Raw genomic sequence first — 16,192 nt, forward strand, 5'->3', positions numbered from 1 at the left:
GAGAATTCCTTCCCGGCACCTTCTCCAGGGGGGAACAGTGCTGCACTTATGTCAAGGTCAGCTCTGGTGCTGCATGAGTGCAAAATTTTGGGGTCAATTTTATCACCACGCAAAGCAGGGAGCAGAACTTTAGTGCTGTGCCTCACATGGCTGCCAGGGCAGGGTGAGAAGCAGCAAGAGAATTCCTGCCTGGCACCTTCTCCAGGGGGACAGTGCAGCACTTTGCCAAGGTGACTCTTTGGGGCTCTGCATGATTGCCAATGTAAAGGCGTCCAGTTTCTCACCACAGAGAGAAGGGTGCCGAACTTTTCTGCTGTGCCTGACGTGGCTGCAAGGACATGGTGAGAAGATCCCAGGTAGGAATTCTCTTGCTGTTTCCCACCGTGCCCTGGCAGCCATGAGAGGAACAGCACAAAAGTTCTGCTCCATGCATTCTGTTCTGAGAAATTTGACCTCTCATACTTGGAATCATTCACAGAACAAAAAAATCACCTTGGGAAAGCACAGCGCTGCTCCCCTGGAGAAGGTGCCAGGCAGGAATTCTCTTGCTGCTTCTCACCCTGCCCTGGCAGCCATGTGAGGCACAGCACAAAAGCAGAGCAGTACATAGTAGTAGGTACTGGAGTAAAGGGAGCGTGGGGGAGGAGGCTGGAGCTTGGCACCCTGCTCTGGCACATGTGGGTTTCCTGAGACACGTCAGGAATTGTACCCCAGCCCTGGGTATATTTCCTCATTGCTTTTCTGAGGTGATGGTAGCTGTTGTGTCCTGGCGCAGCTGGTTCCCCTGCCCAGGGTTGGGGCGTTCATGCTCTGAACCCACAGTCGAGGTGCCCGAGCCGTCTGTGCCCTGAGCCTGGAGCAGAGGGGCAGTTGCAGTCTGTCCTTAATTTCTGGGGGGGGGTGAAGGGCTCTCTGAGGTGGGGAAGATGGAGCTCCCCGTGCAGCAGCCAGGGGTGGTGGCTGGAGGTGGGCTGTGTTGCGGTTGCTGTTTTGTCCTGCCCCCGCAGGAGAATGTGGCTGCTTTCTTAGTTCTGCTGCTTTCCTCCTAATGCAGGAGGCTGGTCCCTGCAGGCTCCAGGGAAGTGGGGCTGTGGAAGTGCCTAACTCTGGGGCTAGAGGGTAGGGGAAGCTGCTGGACTGGTATGGGGGCATGCAGACTGGAAGCCCTCTGGAAATAACTGGTGTGGGCATGATGAGCAGGATTAGTTTCAAGTGAAGTGAAATTACAGTTAGAAAATTGAAACAAATAATCCAGTTACTCTCAAGACCCAGTAATAAAGCACTGATACCCAGATTAGTGTTGTATCATCCCCATTAGATTTCTCTCTTAACGAATAGTTATTTCTGGCTTTCAATCCGAGCTCCAGCTGCAGCATGCCCTTGTGTCCGTAGGACCGTGCTGTTCTCTCATGTTCCGGGCAAGGACAAAAGGAAATGGCAACCCTGTTGTTCCCTGAAACTATGAAGGGCCTGGTACCGTGAACATGCGCAATGCTGTAGCTGTTTCGGGAGTAATGAGCTGAAAGTATTGCCTCGTTTGCAGGATGTGGGTCAAACTTGAGGGGAAGGGAATGGTGGTCTTTGCATAGAATGGTGTCTAGCTGTGTACAGCAAGTCCACATGAAGAAAAATGATGTGGAACAGGAGGAAGCAGGAGGGGGTAGGATCTGTGATTTTTTACTTATTGTCAGGATGTAAAATAATTTTAGGGTAGAGCTGGGTTTGAGGCCACTGGTCTTTCAAGTCCCAGAAAAAAAAAGAGGTGGGGACATCCATCTGTTCCTTGGTCCAGTTAGCCAGAAAGGGAGGGGAAACGATTTCTCGTCCAAAGTAGTGCTTAGTAAATGCTGTACATACTCACCTTTGACTTTTGTCGGTGCTTGAGACCCACTTTCTGGGGGTGTTTTCTTTCCCTTTCTTGCACACCCACTTTTTGAGAGACAGATGGGGAGGTTGTCAGCAGGCTGGTGATAGAAGAAGGATGGCCCATGGACCTGTCAAGCCATGCTGCCTGCAGGATAAGGATGCTTGAGAGGAACTGCCATTAGGATAGCCTGAAGTGGCCAAGCTGTCACATCTGTTGTATTTCTATTTGAGCTAATTGCTCATGCGACTTTAATGGTTTCATGCTTTTATTTCTGCTGCTACAGCTTTTCATGCCTGTAGGGAGCCTAGAGTTTGGGTGTTAGTAAGTGAAAAAAATAAGGCCCTCATTCTCCATGGAGAAAGGCTCTTGGGCATGGTAATTTCATGCCTGGAAGGAGTCATATTTGCTGGATAAGTTTTGTAACCTAACCAAATTAGCTTTGAGAAACCATAGTTGTTAATCAGAGTGTTGAACTCTATGGTCCCTTAGTTAAAAACATCACCAACCTCCTTGCACAAAGGATGGGCGTTTGGTTTGCAAAGTAGGAGAGCAGTCTGATTTTGATGCTTGGGGCAGCAGCGATCCCTGGGTTTAAGGTTGTTCATAATAGTCTGAGCACTTAGTAGGGTCAGGCACAAAGTCACATCGGGTCAGCTGTTTTTGCAAAATGAAGCAGTGAAGTGACATTGTTCCCACCAAAAAACTTTTAAAGAGTAATAAAGGACAGTTTGGGTATTAATAGAGATTTGGATAATAATTCCAGCAAATAGTTCCAAAATACATGGAAGAGGGGGAGAAGATGAGAAGTGGCCGCAGTCTTTGATGTGTGTTTGTGGCTTGTGGGACTGCGCCCACAGCAAAAGGCTGTTTTGGAGTGTTTGTTCTGGGCTTTTACTTCTATCAGTCTTAACTCTGCCACTGAAATATGGTCTAGTTATGAAACAGGGTGGGGATGCCGGCTGCTCTCCAGTTATGAAGGAGCCACAGCCCGGAGACACAGCTGTCTCCTTTGGGTCTGCCATGGAAGGGGATGCTGGGTTTTCCAAGTCCCGTTGCTGTTCCTTGCAGGTCAACTGAGGCATGGCCACTGGAAAGCCCCGCTGGTTCACGGGGTCCTCCAGGATGGCTGGTAGATTCCCGAGCCAAGTGGTAGTGCCTCGTAAGCCGAAGCTAGCCAGAGGGACAGAGAAGCCTGCAACTGTAAGTACCTGCTGCGGCCAGGTAGGAGCTGTGTAAGGCTGGAAACTGCCCCCGCGTCCTTCCTCTACCTGCCCCTCCTGTTGTCTGGCAGCACTGTGAAGCTGGACACCACCTCCCCGTCTCTCTGCTGCCATGCTTCTGTCGGAGGTGGTGACCATGGTGCGGTAGGGGATGGACTGTGTGCTGCTTCAGGGGAAGTCCAGAGTTGTGTCTGGATGTGCCACTGGAGCCATTTAAATGAACGTACCGGGCATTGCACCGGAATAGCTGAAGCGTGAGCGTGTGCTTCTCTCCGCCCCCTTTGTGTGGGCAGTAACGTTTTGTCACCTCGGGATGCTTGCCAGCGCTGCTCTGACCATACCTGCCCTCCAGGCAGCTGGGCACGTGGTGGGCTGCTCAAACTCTGCCTGAAGGTTTCGAGAGGTATGGCTGGTCCCAGATGGAACGGGTTCCAAAACAGTTGTTCTGTCCCGTATCCCGTGTGGAGCACAGATCCAGCGCTGCAGACAGCAGCGGAGTCAGGGCAATTCCTCCTCCCCATCCTCAGACAGCCCTTTGCTGACCAGAGCTCACTTGGCTGAAGATGACCTGGTGCTGAAGCTCTGTCGAGGAGATACCTTTGCATACTTCTGTGGAGGGGTCTCGGAGGCCCAAACAGAGAAAACAAGTGCTAATTCAAAAGAGATAACTAAAACTTGGAGCCATTCCTCTCCACCTCAGTCTTGGCACAACACTGCTTTTCTGCTTTCCTGACTCACCCAGCAGTGACATCTCCACATGTGTGGTGGTTGTGAGCGTTGTGCAAGGGTGGAGTTAAGGGATTTCTGGTAACTCCTCCCAACCTTTTTCAAAGGTCACTGGCTCACTCCGGCCAAACTGGAAAGGAAACAAATGCCCGAAGAGCAAAACCCCCAACATGTCACATCAAATCACGAAGGAGAAGCTAACGGGACAAAGCTACTTGTTTGGAGCATGTGTATTGCGCTCTCTATCATTAATTTACTAATGGTAAATATTTCAACAGGTAGTTATGGGACTTCCAGGACTATCCTAGCGGCTATGATCACAAATTATTCATCGGTGGCTCTTGAAGAAGAAAAGCCTTTCTGAATAAAGGCAGTTCTGTAGCTCTTGCTGGTGTTTTGCATTTCAGCTGACTCCCTCTGCCCTCCTGAAGGAGATGTCTCTTACCACCAAGCAGAGGCTGGCCAGCACTCGGGAGATGCGGCGACCCCAGATTATCCAGATTCTAGACATGAGCGAAGCCTCCCATCGTAAGGTAGCCTTTTCTTGCCCTTTTCCTTGCTGTTTGATGTGACGTTTGAAGAGAGCGCGTGCTTGTGACAGGCTTGCCTCCAGCTTATCTAAATGCCTTGGTGACTAAGTCCTGTTGTTGTTTCAGACTGCTGCTGGTGTGGAGTTCCTTCTGCTGGGGGAAAGGTAAAACATTTTTCCCCAGTGAGATGTTGAAGTCCTGACCTGCGCTAAGCCCATATAAACAACCTCTGTTGAAGTTGGTGGCTTTTGCTGGAGATGAGCTACTGCGGCTAAAGCATGATACTGGGGGAAGGCTGGGGCGGGCCACAAGGATGCAAGCTTGCAATTTCCCACCTTCCTGCTGAAATAGCCAGCCCTTGGTTTGGTGTAGTCTCTGTCGAACACTTGGGGTCATAGGATGCCCTCAGTGGTGGCAGCGTTGGCCTTTGAGGGCTGAGGGCCTACGGTAACTACTCAAGGTGTAGCTAAAGCAATTGCATGAATGCTTTGGGTTGGAACAACGAGTGGGACCCGTACAGGGTGTTAGATTTTTCAGGCTGCCAGGTACACAGGGGAATGGCCCTGGGCAGAGGGGAGTGGGTGTGCTTTAGCTGGATCAATGTTTATTTACACGTGTGTTTAAAGCTGCTTTTCTTACAGATCTGCTTAGTATAACACACGTTCCAAAGGGGTAGATGACTGAGGTAGGCTGTTGAGTGGAAAACTGCCAGCGAGAGACCTGTAGCAAATTGGTTAAGGATTGCCCTAGACAGCGCGTGAGGTTGGGAACGCCTCGGACGAGCGCACACAGAACTGGCCGTGTGCTGTGGCCGCTGGCTTCAGCACGGCCCTGACTCCTGTGGAGAAGCAGGAGACGTGCCTGTGTCTTGTGAGTGTGAAGAGTTCAGCTGGAAGGGGGGAGACAAAGCAGGGAGGAGTTTTCTCAAAGTAACGCCTCGGCGCTGTAAGCATTTGCTGTTTCTGTATGTTTTCAGACCTGCTGCTGTAGTGGTATTAAAGAAAATGGCAATAATAGAATATAATGAAGCATCCATTTAAAGCTCGTGGGAAAAGGAGATGCCAAGTCCAGCTTTACTCAGATTGCCCAGTGATGCTGGGAAAGTACCTGGAACTTACCACCTCATCTGTCGCTTTCTTAACGGCGGTGTTCCTTTCTGGCCTGTCTTCTCTTCTTCCTGGTTTCTGGGCTGTGTGTCAAAAAAGAGATTTGAGGATGTGTTGGGCTCGGTCTCTGTGTCTCAATGTAAAGATGATCCCCAAATTGTTTCCCATGGGGTCTCCTGTAAATTCTTGGCTTTCCCTTGCTCCACGAGTGCTTACAGCTCTTGCAGTGAGTGCTCTGGAGCTGTGTGACCGTGTTAGCCCAGGGCTCTGCCGGAGGTAAGTGCTGCCTTGCCTGTTGGAGAAGGAGACCTGGAGAAACACCTGCCAAAAGAGCTGCTCGCTTGAGCCTGCTCTAGTGTGGCCCAGAAACTTTTGATCTGCTCAGAACACAGGTGGGTGAGCTTCTGTTCCCCTAGCGTGAGCTGGGCAGGCGTACTCACCAAGGGACTGTCCTTCGCTGGAGGCCAGTGTTGTATTCTCTCACCGATGAGTCTTTCTCCCCGCGGCTGAAACTCTCTGCTCTCTTTTGCATCTCCAGTTCTCGGCAGTTGCCCTGGAACAGAGCTTGTTCCGGCCTTTCCCATCAGAGGTGGTATTTCAGAGCTACGTCCCCGATGAGGTCTATGAAGTGCCACTGATTCTGAGGAACGTGGACAAGGTAAGTGCTGGGATGTGGAAGTTTAACCCTGTGCTGGAACTGGAGAGCAGTGTCATCCGCGCGGTGCACAGCACAGCCAGTCGCCTGCTGCAGCACAGCGCATCCAGAATAAAACGTCTCACCGCCTTTATTTTGCAAGACGGTGGAAATCTTGCCGTGCTGAGGTTTCTCCCCCTGGTTTTGGCTGTGTGTTGGTGGTACCTAGCTGAAAGGAGCTTTTCTGGTCAGCACCTTTCCCCGTGGAAGCCCTGCACGGGTGGGAATGTTGGGGGCTGTACAGTTCTTCCCTGCCCTCGTGCTTTCCCTCGAGTGTGCACCGCGTCCTGGTGGCTCCGTGGTTAATCTCAGTTTCCACAGGGCACCTCTGCCTCTGGGTGAGCTGCACAGAGAGCTGAACGGGCTGTCAGAGCTCGGGGTGGGGTCTTCTCCACTTTATGCTGGAGTAAGTTATAATTAGTGGTAACAGCGCTTCAGGAAAGGTGTTTTGAAACAGCAGTGGAAGCAGGCTGATTTAGCAGCAGCAGCGGGAGGCCTTTAGGTGCCCCTTCAGGCTCCTGCTAAGCTTAATTGGGTTCTGCTCAGGTTTTCCTGAGACAACGTGATGCTCTGCTTCCCCTTTGGAGAGCCACGGCCTGTTTGGAGTAAAGTGCCCTCAAAGGTCTCCACCTTTACTTGAAAAAAACGATCATTTTGAGACTTCCCAAGAAAGTTGAGAATGGAAAAGTTGAAAAATGTCAGCAGTTTTGTTCCACTGTCAGGAGGGAAATTGGGACCTTTTGAACTTCAGCTGGGGAAACGTTTGCTGGAATGAGGCATGTGCCAAGGGCAAGCTGGTGGGAAAAGGCAGGAGGGAGGAAAGGAGCTGAGCTCGGTGTTCTCTCCCTGCGCACTTTCATACACGCAGGGGTTTCTCTTGATACATAGCAGTAAGTGCACGGGCAGTAGAGACAGGTCAGAAAGAGGGGTGTAATTAAGGATACTCTTCTGTAATGAAGAGGAAGGGGTATGCGTGAGGGCAGGGTGGGATGGGAAGATGGAAGTGTGCACAAGAGACGGTGAATTCGCCTCCTTTCCAAATTTCCCTGTTGGGGAGGGCAAACAGGTGGACAACAAAAAAAAGCTGTCGAGGCATATTGCAGGTGGAAGAACAGCAAGTCCAAGTATCTCCTGAGATAACAGGTTGTGACAGGGATATGGGTGAAAATGGAAGACCCTTTGGCAAGGAAGGATGCGGGTGTGCTCCCTCAGTTATTCCGGGAGAGTACTGCACCATTCCTGGTCTGGCATTTAACTTGGGAACATTGATAAGATGCAGCATGTGTGCCTGCACCCGGGGGATGCCACTGGTGTGATCTGCGCTGAATTTTGGGCAGTCTTTGCTGTAGGTATCCTCGTCCCTGATTAAAATGTGCCTCAGTCCTCACTTTCTCTCTTCCTACTCTCTGCTTCATTCCCACTGAGTCTTTGGCTTCACCTGCTCCATTATCCATGCAGCACTTCAAAATGTTTATCTTTGCCAAGTACCAGCCAACAGGCAAACAGTTAATTTGCTCTATTCATGCTTCCTCAAGTGGAAAAGATCATCTGCATTAACATTTCTGCCATTCCCAGTAAATGATAATAAACTTGTACTGTGTAAAGCTGCACCTTGGGATTTACGTGCCCTGTGAAGGGGGAGGCAATGTGTGAACTGTGGTTTTTTTCCCAAAACAATGTCGTTTTGAAGCTAGTTAGAGCTCAACCACTGGAGAGCATGGGTGTAAAAGTAAGATAAGCTCCAGGAAAATCTTTGGTATGTTTTAAATACAGAAAGACAGAGAGGATAATCCTGCGAGGGTGTTATATTCTAAATTGGTTGGCTTTTGGCGATGTCCTGGAGAAAAGCAACGTTGTGCTCCGTCTCAAGTTTTTCGTGCCAGTTTCCCACATTCCTCTGAATCATACTGAGTTACACTGCATGGTAGCCTGAAGTTGTCTGCCCCATAAAAATCCAGCTGACAGCAAAATATATTCCGCATAGAGGCTCTGTAATCGTGCAACTACAGAAGTGCTGTACTATATACTTCCTGCTCTTACCTGTGTTGTAAAAATTGCTTTTCTATTTTCAGGCTGTTCCTCAGCACCCTCAGATGTTCTGGGTGGCTTTTGCTGAAGGTCTGAGCCACACGTGCTCCCCTTCTAAGGGACATGGTGACCAAAATGCTTGTCTGCACTGTGAAGTTGGCTCCTGGAACTCGCCGCCCCAGGACATTGCTGGGTTCCAAGGGCGTTTGGAGAGTTCAGGACTGCCTTGGCCACGGGTTACCAGGCTCGGGTGGGTGGCGCAGAGTGAGCCTCCATTTTTTCCAAGCCTCATGTGGGGTTGTTGTTGATCCGTGAAGCTGCCCACCAGTCCAAATCACCTGCTTCAGACTTTGAGATTTGGCGCTCAGGGGTTGCTCTCTATGTGCTAGGAAAATGCCTGTGTGCTGTCTGTGTGCTGGTGGTGCCCCAGAGGGCAGAACCGTGCAGCAGGGTGCCTGCAGGGACTGCTGGGGGTGGGCAGGGGTCCCCAGGGATCTGGCTTGCCCGCGCTGGCAGCTGCCTGGCTACAGTCACAGGCAGCAGGAGCCTCCGGAGAGCAGAGGTTGGCTTTTAATAATGAAACCACCACCAGGCAGTGCCAGTCATGTATCTCGGGGCAGAAAATGCCTTTGAGGCCCCTAGTTGATAGGCACAGCCTGGGGGGTCGCCTGGCTTTCCATCACTTGGCCAGGTTGCTGGCTCTCATCCTCTGCATCAGCCTTTCCTTGTAGCATATTGTGCTTCTCCCTTGCTTCTTTCCAGCTCCCTTTGGATTTTCCCAGCCATCTCTCTGTTTCTGGGGTTGTCTCTTTGTCTTCCTGTGGTTCCTCCTTTTGCTCTTCATTTGCTGCTTTTATTCCCAGTAAGGCCACAGTATCTGTGGTCCCCTCTTGCTGGTCTGCCTACATGACTGTAGCACCGCAGCTTGACTGCCCCGCTCAAACCCAGCACGTTAAAGTGAATTTCTTCCTTCCGCCAGGATTAACACGTACTGTTTGGCGTTCAGATAATACATGCCCCTTCTAGGGGCATGTCTGCCTGGATGTGTACGGGCAGAAGCCAGCAGATTCTCTGGGCTTATTGAATACACGGGTGACTTGATTCAGATATTATACCGCCGTGCTGCTGGTGTCTTCCCTGCTTGGCCCTTCCTTCATCGCCCTGCTGCCTCTGGCCTCGAGCTGTTTTGCCCAGGCAGAAGGGATTAATGTTCACTCTTATGTGTTACGTGCATGTACCTCCAGAGCTAAAAGTGCTTTGTGAAGGTGGTATCACCAGGCCTCTTCTCCTCCTGTTCCCACAAGCTGCAAGATCATACTTTCCTCTCTTTTCTGCAGGTTCCTGGGCTGGTGAAGGTCATCTTGGAGAGCTCACCTTATTTCAAGCTGATCAGCCACCATGCTGTGTGCCGCAAGGTACTGCCTGGCATGCTTGCGACTTTCCGCATCGTTTTCTCCCCTGATGAGAACAAGGTGAGACTGGAGGTCCCGAGAGGTGTGTGCCTTCAGTGGGAGGTGAACCTGCGGGGCTGGGTTCAGAACAGGGCATCTGCTGTGGGTTTTGAGGCACTGTCCTGGTTTCGGTGGCATTGCACTGGATCTGCAGCTGGGGGAAACTTTTCCTGTGGTGAAGATGATGCTGTCATAGGCTGGAGGCTCTTCTATGCTTCAGACTGTGATTATCCTTTGGTGCTGGAACGTTTAATGCCATGTCTGTTGGCTTCAGGGATAAGAGTGCACTGTGTGGTGGGGTGGCCTCTCATGGTGTTGGTTTCTAGTATCTGACTATTGCTGCATAATTACGGGTTTGCTCTGATAATTATAAATACAAAAGCCTGTTTGCATAAATACAAACCTGTTGTTTGGAGGACCCAAAGCTGAGCCTGATCAGAGTGAGGACCACCACCTTTGAAAACTGGAGTTGCTTCTTGAATGCATATCGTGTTGGCCGCAGTAGTGAGACGGCGGAACGTTCTGTCTGAAGCCGGCACTTTTCTTGCACACCGGTCATAGCCCATGCCGTGCTGCGAGGTTTGCTCTAGGCTGTGGTCAGGCAGCCTGCAGCTGGTCACATCCTGGCTGGCAGCACCATGCGATGCCACCGCAGCAGGGACTGACGAGCTGTGCGTTCCCTCCCTGTGCTTTCCTGGGCGTTTTCAGGGGAAGGCGCACGTGGGACAGTAGGGAAATGGCAGGGAGGGGTGCTGGTAAGGTGTTTAGCCATCGCACCTCTCTACTCGATGTTAGGGGCTTAATTATGATGGAAAACGCTAGGGGAATGGCTAGATCCAGAGAGCTTTCCCCTTTCCCGTCTGGCAACCAGTTCCCTGCCTCACCCTGGGCTGGAGCGAAGGTGATGCTTTTTCATACCCTCTGTGTTCCAGCCTTGCCGCTGTGCTGCCCCTGAGGATACTTGCCCACCTGTGCTCCAGCTGTGATTCTAGGGGAGAAGATGCGCTGTGCTCGTGGCAGGGAGCCAGCCTGGCCCAGACACGCTGAGCTCCAGATGTCTTTAACCAGCAGGAGGCTGGTGTGCTGCAGAGGACTGAGGCATCTGGAGCGCACACAGGAGTGAAGGGGCAGGTAGCATCTGCAGGCAGAGTGTTAGCCTGGAGCCTTTGGGCAGTCACTCTGGTGTGGCTGTGCCTGCGTGCATGGGGCTGTGGTTGCTGTGTCAGCTGGCACCTATTCCCTGCCCCGTGTGCCATGCTTTTGCTCGGAGGTTGGAACATCGGTGCTGTGGCCCTGGCAAGTCTGGCACTGTGCCGTGATGTGAAGGGGCGGCGGTGTTACCTGGAGGCTTGTTAACGCAAAAGGGTTTAGTACCTGGCATGGAAGGGAGGAAGCCCTGCAGGGGAACACAGACAGACAGGCTGACTCTTTACACCAGCACTCTGCTGCCTCTTGGCACAGTTCTTTGCGTGACTTTGTGGGTGATGCAAGGTGAGGGGGTCGCTCTGAGCCAGCTGGTGTTTCTGTGCCAGGCCAGAGGTGCAGGCTCTCTTTGGGCACAGCTGTTCTCTCATCTTCTGTTTGCTGCTTAGATGTAGTTGAACACCCTGTCCTATCCTCAAACAGCATGGCTGTAGCAAACTAGAGAGGAAATGCCCTGTGGTGCCTGGCTCCCCATGCTTGTGAAATGATCTGTTGCTTTGCGGAGGGACTGAGAAATTGTTTTACGTCATTCGTATGGAAGGTTAAAATGATGTTGGCTTAGGGCAGTTCTCCATACTGCCCAAGTGACATAAGAGCTTAACCTCACCGAGGTAGGCTTTGCAGGGGACACTGCTTCCTTTAAAATGTGATTGACTAGTATTCATGAGCATTCATTTTTGGGATGGAAGTAAATCGGTTCCCATGAAGGGCAAAGAGCTGCTCTTCAACTACAGAGAAGCAGCAGAGCAACACATGAACATCACCCCAAATAGAAGTAGGGTGAGGTAACTCCCAGGAACACTCATGTCCAGTACTTTGTCCCTTGTCTTGCCCTTGAACTGGTGAGTGTGTGGCATTAGGGAGCTGTGCCAGCGAGGTCCTCTGCACAGCTTGAGCGACACCCTGGCGGTTTCTGCCGACCTGGGTTTTGTGCTCCTTGCAGGGCACTGGGAGAGGGATGTGGGCTGCTTGGTGAGGAGCACATGGGGACTCTACAGCAGAACCAGAATGTTGTATAAATCGAACTTTTTGTCTCGTGCTTGATGGAGTGTGAGTCAGGAAAGTGCCGGAGTGCTGTCGCTCAGCTAGAAATGCATCAGTAGCATGGTCAGGATGTGCAGAGCACCTTGAAAAGCCCTTAGCCAAGAGGCAGGCTTTGGGAGATGGTTCTGTAAAGCCACCTGTGTTGGGCTTGCAGTTGCTTGCCTGCAGAGTATCTGTGTGTTAGTTGTGGAAGGCTCAGGAGTGCTGCCTTTGAATAACTCCTACATCTCTGATACTGCATGATCCACAGGGACTGTGGGTAACCCAGTGAAGTGGGGTCTGGGTCTTCCTGATGAGGAGCCGGTTTGTGTCATTCTCTTGCTTTGAATCTGTTCTTCCCTGGAGTAAGTCTGACTTCAGTGAAGTCACTCCTGATTGAAAGGAGTAAAATTGTGCCTCAGCCCTAAGTAATAGGGCCATGTGAGTTGTTAGTGGCTGAAATGCCACGTAGCCCTTTCTTGGAAAATGAGCAGTTTCCTACTGTCTCGCAGTCATTTGGGAATGTGCCACGTGGTCAGACTGTCAGAAAAGGAATAGCTGATGCGCCTCTTGGTTTATTGGCACTCGTGTTATAAATGAACTGCTAATTTTTCTGCTGGGCAACATTTCCAGTTTGTTACTCTTGCTGCTTCTGATTTGCACGTTTCTGTTTTATGGCTCCATTGTACAGCGTGGGTGTTCTCGTGCCAGCCCCTGTTCCCGTGTGTTCTTGCGTTATGGTCTGACGGCCTCTGCTGAACTGGAAACCATTGTGGCACTGACCGGCAGATAAACAACAGACAGAAATACTTCCATTTGTGCGTCCTTCAGGCTTATTAGTAGTTTATTGTAAAGGAAGAAGGAAGCAAGAAGCACATAAAACCATAGCAGAGCTTATTCTGTGTTGTCCTCTTGCTCTTTTCACTGTAGCAGTGCACTGTTTTCAGGCAGTGCAAGTTCAGTCTGTGAGGTTTGTGGAATTCATTGCTGATGCTCAGTGGAGACTGAATTAATGCACATTGATTACTCTGAAATATGACAGGACGGTGAGTTATTGCATGACTGAAATGAAGTCCTTTAAAATTCAGCCCAGCCCTGCTAGATGTTTTGTTGTGCACAGAAGCTATTCCAAGAATACTTTTAAGATGACTCTTGTGAGGAGGAAAGGGGCAGAAGACCAAGGCAAATGGCGCGGCGCCACAGGAACCTGAAGCCAAGTGACTCATTTCAAAGACTCCTGCGAACCGGCGGCTGAGGGGGGCAGGCGCAGGGGCACCCCCTCTGCTGCGAACGGATCTTCATCCTCTGGTCTCTCCTCTGTTGTCACGGCCCTTATTTTCCAGCCTTTTTTTATATCAGGGTTTCAGCAGGAGCTTTCCCTGCTTGGCTTGCTGTGTTACCTCATGCTACAAGGATCTTTTCTTTGCAAGTTGGCTGCTGCAAGGAATTCAGTGAAGCATTTGGGATAGGTTATGCAGGGAAACTGACATCTGAGTTTGGGGTTCTGGGCAGTTAGGCTTGATATTGCTGCGACAGTAATTACTGTTAGCCTGAGTTTACAAAGAGCCTGAAACAACACCCAAGACGAGCAGCTGCTTCAGTCTCAGTGGGTGCCAGTTCAGACGCCAGTGGTGATACCTGGAAGGCCAGAGCTTGTAATTTACTGCTTGTCACAGGGGAGCACGAGAAGGGGAGCCATCGTACAACTGTCTGTATCTTCCGTGAAACTGAGAGGGGAGTTGTATGCAGGATGAAGTCGTGTTTTCATGAAAACCTATAGCCTGAAGCTGTGTCTAAACACAGCAAACTTTAAAGCATAGATGGGATGCAACCCCTCTGTCATCCAGGCACGTTTATTTAGAAACCTGGTCTTAAACAGTCTGCTAAGGGTTTGCAGTTGCGAAGCAGAACAACATTTTGAACTGGTCTCAACTGTGCCCCTAGGCTGCAAGCAAGTGCGTAGCAGGGTTAGTGCCCTGGTAACACGAGGCAGTGCTGAAGTAGAGACTTTGCAACCTGTTGCCCCCAAGGGAGGGCAATTCGGCTTTCAAAAGCTTAAGGGACCATGGGTTCACAGTGGCACAAACAGCCAGCTTCTGCCTAGCACCCCTCTTGCCTTGGGTTTCCCCCTTTTTGGGCTGGCGCTGCATTCAGCCTGGTGCAAGGTCCCACGTTGGTGGGGTGGTAGAGCGTGGCTGAAGGGTCAGCCCGCTCTGAAGTGCTGAGTCAAGCCTTGCACGGGATGCCATGTCCCACGGTGTCCCTGGAGAGGGGGCTTGGAGCATAATGTGCATCTGCATGAATGGCGAGAGGCATCTTTCTCTCTCAAGGTCGTGGTTGTCTCTGTGAAACCAAATCCTTGTTGCTTTAGCCTTGCCCTCAGGTCCCTGGAGAAATCCCTTGTGCATTGCTGTGCAGGTGGTCCCAGCGCCCCTCACCAGCAACGGAGCTGGGAAGGCTGCCTGTGCTTGCTTTTGGGGGGGGATTTATTTCTTGGGCTCTTAATTGCATTGCTGTTGATCCATTTGCTCCTTAGCAATGACAACACCTTGACAATTACTTCCTTTTACTTGCTCCAAGTAGCTCCAGTTGTTGAAGTTCCTTTTTTCTTTATCCTCCTGCTGATCTGAACTTGCATCCTCCTCTGCCTACCTGGCACCTGGAAGAGGGAGCTAAGTAAATATGGCATGCCAAGACTTAATAAGGCAGGTAGCTTTCAATTGGCTTTGCAATGCCTTTGTTACAGTAGTGTGGCCAAAAGAACAACAACAACAAAAGCAAATAACATTCTTCATTTGCTAATGAGTTTCTGAGGATCGAAACAGTGCAGGACGTGAAGTAGCCAGATAATAGGTGCTTTAAATTCATATGGGCTGCCCATAGCTTTTATTTTAGAGGGCTTAGGCTGCAAGATTGAGTACAAAATTGCTAACTCAGAACGACTTGCTGAAGATGAAACGCTTTCCTGAAATGCGGTATTAAATCATGCAGGTTGCTTGCTGCAGTTCCCTTCCTAGTATTTTACCTTCCAAATAGGAAAAGCAAAAGCCCTTCTGCAGTTTCTAGGGTGAATATTTGAGATGTCTAGAAAAGGAGATTATTCTTTTTGTCTTGGATGGGGCAGCATCTGTATTGACAAGCTTAAACCCCAGCTGAGCAGGTGGTAGGCGAGGTGCTGGGTGGTGGGTGAGGCGCTGGCTGTCAGCGCTTGCGTTAGAGCAATAGGTACGTGTCTGTGCCTGGGCTGGCTGCCTTAGGGCCCTTCCAGGAGGGGATGGGGACGGGAGCAGGAAATCCCAGCTGTGGGGGAGTCTGGATCGGTTCTGCTGAAGGGAGTTTGCTGCTGTATGCAATTCCTAAATCATTAAAATCCTAAAGCGCTTGCTGCTTCAACAGTGATAAAAATATCAAATTAATTAAAAGCACTGAGGAAAAAATCAGGGCAGCCAGTGAGTGACGAGAAGCAGAGTTTTTATCAGCTCATCCATAAGAGCGCTGCTGGGGGTAATGGCTCCTGGCCCTATGGCAGCAGATTTACCACTGATTTCAGTGGGGGCAAGGTGATAGTTCCAGCGCAGCGATGCCACGCCATACATCTGGAGACTGCTCTGCTCATCTCTACAGTAACATGATTTTGGTAATTTGATTTGCCTTCCTGCTGCTAAACGCCAGACAGCCGGGGCGCGGGGGGGATTGCCTGGCTCTGTTCTGCAGAAGGCAGTGGCTGGGACTGCACAGCCGGCTTTGCTCTGGTGGGGTGTCTGAGTGTCCCCCGTGTGCAGCTCCCGATGCCGCCTGCCTGGGGTGGGTGTGCTAACCAGGCACGCCGTCACTTACTCCTCTAGAACAGACCTTACAGAGGGGTGTGATTACGGCATCAGCCAGAGCTGTCTCCTGTGCCCCCTGAGGCTGGGTGAGATGTAAAGGGAAACGGAGTTCAGACACAGGAAGAACTAACACCCTTTAATTCTAGCGCAGAGGTGGCATAGGCTGCTGAGGGCAGGGGTGGAACTGTTAGCACTTCTAGGTACTTGTGAAACCTCTCGCAAAAACAGTTTGGGTCTGGAGCTGAGCCAGCTCTGGTGTGGGGAGATGGATCAGGTGGCTTTTGAAGGGTGCGTGTCCCCAGCCTTGGCCCTATAACGCTGTGAGAAGGGGCAGGAAATACAGCCGTACCCTGCACTGCCCTGACGCTGCCGCAATTACCGTGTCCAGCTTGTGAAGTATTTCACCGAAGACTGACCATTGACTATGCATGTGGTGAAGTCCTTTTGAAAGTGTACCTGAGCATCCCCTGCCAAGCTTCAACGAGGTCGCCGCGTTGCTGGCACTGGAGTTAGTGCT

General features: G+C 51.0%; 1 pseudogene; it reads left to right on the top strand.

Moving 5' to 3' along the window:
• Positions 1-2,937: 2,937 nt before the first annotated feature.
• Positions 2,938-16,192, top strand: part of LOC129736624 (hydrocephalus-inducing protein homolog) — a 52,766-nt pseudogene continuing 39,511 nt past the window's right edge.

This window comes from Falco cherrug, chromosome 8, assembly GCF_023634085.1.
Source record: "Falco cherrug isolate bFalChe1 chromosome 8, bFalChe1.pri, whole genome shotgun sequence".
Classification (NCBI taxonomy): Eukaryota; Metazoa; Chordata; class Aves; order Falconiformes; family Falconidae; genus Falco; species Falco cherrug.